This window comes from Triticum aestivum, chromosome 4A, assembly GCF_018294505.1.
Source record: "Triticum aestivum cultivar Chinese Spring chromosome 4A, IWGSC CS RefSeq v2.1, whole genome shotgun sequence".
Taxonomy (NCBI): Eukaryota; Viridiplantae; Streptophyta; class Magnoliopsida; order Poales; family Poaceae; genus Triticum; species Triticum aestivum.
Genome location: NC_057803.1, coordinates 508576096 through 508580157, shown reverse-complemented (window position 1 = coordinate 508580157; position 4062 = coordinate 508576096). Strand labels below are relative to the sequence as shown.

The window sequence follows — 4062 nt, the reverse complement described above, 5'->3', positions numbered from 1 at the left end:
ATTTGAGAAACTCACATAGCGGTAGAACTGGAGGCGTATCAACAAGGACCTAAATGTCCATATTGTCTTGGTTGATGTCAGGATTACCAAGATCCATGGTGATAATCATACCCTCATCAAAACCATACATCTTGCAAAATGCTTCCCAATTTTTGCAACCAAAATGGGTTACGCTCTCAGAATTATATAGATTTACTTCAAAGTCCACATCGTGATGAGTCCTTAGGTGAATTTTCTTTGTTTCAGAAATTTCATGGTCTTCAAAATCCATCCTCTCCAAGACATAGCGTCTTGCATGGCATGGGATAAGCTATACTCGAATTGTAAAAGATAAAAATTACACGTTGAAATAGTTGAAGTCATGCTTAATTATGAAAATAACACTTGTCATCGTTGTGTACCGTTTCAACTTCGAAGGTCTCCTCGAGCTTAATGCTGAAGCGCCGATCATCGTCCAGGTGAGGCATGTCGCACATACCTCGATCGTCGTGGCACCAGTCGCACTCCGCCGGGAGACTTTCGTCGTCCGATGATGATGACAACATATCCTACGTTCATAATTCAAAACTACATCATTTAGGGTTTGTCGACACCGAGGCACCCTAAAAGCCTAAGCTTTCATCATTTATGTTTTGTCAACGCCGAGGCACCCTAAAAGCCTAAGCGTACATCATTTAGGTTCTCATTGACACCGAGGCACCCTAGGTTGGGCCTAATAACTTGGCACTAATCACTTGGCTCTATTGCCACCTATGTTGGGTTTATCATCTAGGGTTTATCGATGCTAACGAGAATTCTAAGTTGGGCCTAATCACTTGGCTCTATTGCCACCTATGGTTTAATGCAGCAAGAATGGCGGGGCAGTTGATCCTACTTAATTAAGTACTAAAATACCCCGGACCATGCATTAGTAGCAAGTACCCCATATGTCCGATTTTTAGCAAAGTCATGCTAAAATTCACGGAAAATTTCAGCATGATCTTTGCTGAAAATAAGACATATGGAGTACCCGAATTTTCCGGAACGGAAGTTAATCAACATTCCGGCAAACTCAAGGGCCTCTCGGGGTACCTGCAAAATCATCACGACACGATGGTCGAAGACAAAACCCAGCAAACTAGCACCACAATGTGCCTCTACTTTCATATGGATGAAAAGGCCACAGACCATATGGTCCTCTGCTTTCATATGGACAAAAATCAGCTCAACTTATGTGAGCTTCCATTCCAGATCTAATAGGTCACCCAACAAAAAATCATGAATAGTTTTAGCTGAAAAAAATCATGGATTGCTGTTAACTGAAATTTAGTGAAAGAAACTGTTGCTGATCATGGATTACTATTAATTAAAAATAGAGCATCTGGCTTGTCTTATCATGTTCACTAAGTCCACAAAAATGAATAGGTTCAGTAAACTTGAAGTACTCAACACTAAACATGGTTCAGAGCTCACTACACTACACTACATCGTGCAATGGTTCAGACCTCACTACACTAGAACAAGCTCACTACACTACACTACACTAGACATGCTTAAACTCTGAACATAAACAAACACCAGCAATGCAATATGTAAACTACCTCTGTTTCTAGGCAACAAGAGTTATCATCAATGCTTTTGAGTTTATTAAGTACCTTCAGTTCTGAGTTTTAAATGTCAAAAGAGCTTCACAGAATCTTGAATCCTCCAAATCACTCTTAACAGTTCTGCATTGCACAAAGGCAGCAATGAGCCAATGATATCAGTAGCAATAATAGGTGCTTACATTCTCATAACGTCAGTATTATTTAACCAAAATTCAACCTACAGAGTTCTAGTACAGTGAGTAACTCCCAATTCTTTTAATAGAAGCACAATTAACAACACAACTAGGGAGTCTAGGACAATGCCACCTGATATGTAATAAAGATGAGCCTCAAAGATGAGCCTCCAATGCTGATTTGTTTGCCTCAAGACAAGATGAACCTCCAATGCAACAAGTAATAAAATGTTTGCAAGTTCTGATATGTTTGCCTCGTAGCTTGGGTGGGTTAAGTACTAGGAGACTTTATAATGTGCAGTACAGGTGCAGTAACAGGCTTCTGAGTTAAGAAAACATTTTTGTTTGATTTTTAGTAAAAATTGTGAAACAAGCGTTTCAATGTAACTTGAAAGAACTACTGAGGCTTCTGCGACAGTTCAGAAAAGTAATGATCGATTCTCTCTATTTCTGTTTCTAGTTCACATAGTTTGATAACTTGGATGGACAAAGGCTATTGGTGCAGTATCATAAGGTTCCATATCATGTAGAAGAAAAAAAGACAGGTGACAATAGCAAGCACACATCTGAGCAGACATTAGCAATATATGACAGAAATGTACATGCTGATTAACAAGCTTAGGACAGAAACCAAGCTACTGAGCCAACTCTCCCATAAGCCAACAGAATCCAGAAAACAGAAAAGGGCTAACTTGGTGGACTCAAGAACAAGCTTACAAGCTACTGAGCCAACTCTCACAACATAAGCCAACATAATCTAGAAAATAGAGAGAAATATCATGACATTGCACCACGATTCACTGACAAACCATTAGAGCATTGTGAACAACAAACTAAACCCTAATGAACATGCAATGACAGTTAAATTCACCACCCAGCAACATGTTTTTCAAGAGATGACCCTGTAAATGCTTTTGTGGTTTCTAGTTAAATTCACCACCCAACAACAGGTGATGGCAAAAAATGTGCAAATTTCACCTAAAAAAGAGAGATGTGCCAAATTCCCCAAGAATCCTATCTTTGTCCTCAGCAAGCACTGTATTTTCAGGATTCTAATGTGTGTACCCACCAGCAAACCTCCCAGCGAACATCTACAGCACGCCCAACGCCATACAAAATCCCGCTTTCCACACAGATTATCTTCTTTTTTCTCAAATACTAAAACATACCTGCGGTTCCATACGACCCCTTCCTAGATGACAATAATTTTTGTCTTTTATCCTTTTTTTCTTGCCAGTACAGTACTGCTTAGATTTCACCTTGACAAGAGAATTTTTCATAGTGATTTCACCTTGACAAGAGCATTTTTCACAGTGATTCATGGTCAACACAAAACAGAGTCCTGAGCAACAAAACAAAGTCTCAATCTCTCCAGAGAATAACAGGCAGGCATGCATAAAAAAATGAGGAAGAGAGGAGAACAAAGGCAGAGGGAGGAGGGTTACCTGACCACGATGAGGTGGTGGACGGAGCGGAGACGACGGAGGGCAGAGACAGCGAGCTTGGGGGAGGCGGGGATAGACGGTGGGGAGGTCGCGGGCCTCCTCTCCTGGTGGATGTGGGGCCTCCTCTCCTGGTGAACATGGTGCGGCTCCGAGGCTCCAAGTCTCCGGCGGCTCCGAGGCTCCAAATCTCCTGTGGGTTTCTAGGGTTTCGAGGAAGGCGAGGGAGGCGGTGCTCGGGGGGGAGGGGGGAGGCGAGGCTCGGGGGGAGGCGGCGCTCGAGGGGGAGGAAGGGGAGAGGGAGGCGGCGGGGGCGCGTGGGCGGCTATAGCGCAGTGGGTCGGGGCAGCGGCGGCGCGGTGGAGGGAGGGACGAGGGAGGGAGCGGCGCGATGGAGGGAGAGGGACGAAGTGTCTGGCGAGAGGGAGGAACGAAGTGTATGGATGGGGGAAGATTACTAATGGCGCACCCCCTGGCGTTGCGCCATTAGAATGTTTTTTTCATAGCAATGGCGCACCAGCAGAACAGTGCGCCATAAGTATTCTTTTTTTAGATAGCAATGGCGCACCCCCCGTCCGTGTGCCGTTAGAAATCTTTTTTTAGATAGCAATGGCGCACCACCAGACCGGTGCGCCATTAGTATATCTTTTTTATTATTTTTTTAAAAATGAATATGAATATGAATATGAAACAGTAATATTTTTTTATAAAAACAGTAATAATTGTTGTTTAACAACAATTGTAGTCTACACTTTTTTATTATTATTTTTTAAAAAATGAACAGGAATATGAAACAGTAATATTTTTTTTATGAAAACAGTAATAATTGTTGTTTAACAACAATTGTAGTCTACACTTTTT

At 42.2% G+C, this 4062-nt stretch overlaps 1 long non-coding RNA gene across 1 annotated transcript; it reads right to left on the bottom strand.

The window, feature by feature from the left end:
* Positions 1-522: 522 nt before the first annotated feature.
* Positions 523-3540, bottom strand: LOC123082158 (uncharacterized). The gene is made up of 4 exons (XR_006438960.1): positions 3205-3540; positions 2929-3101; positions 1635-1706; positions 523-548 (listed from the first exon to the last, which is right to left on the bottom strand). It is a non-coding gene; the product is annotated as an uncharacterized lncRNA (long non-coding RNA).
* Between the last annotated feature and the right edge of the window lie 522 nt (positions 3541-4062).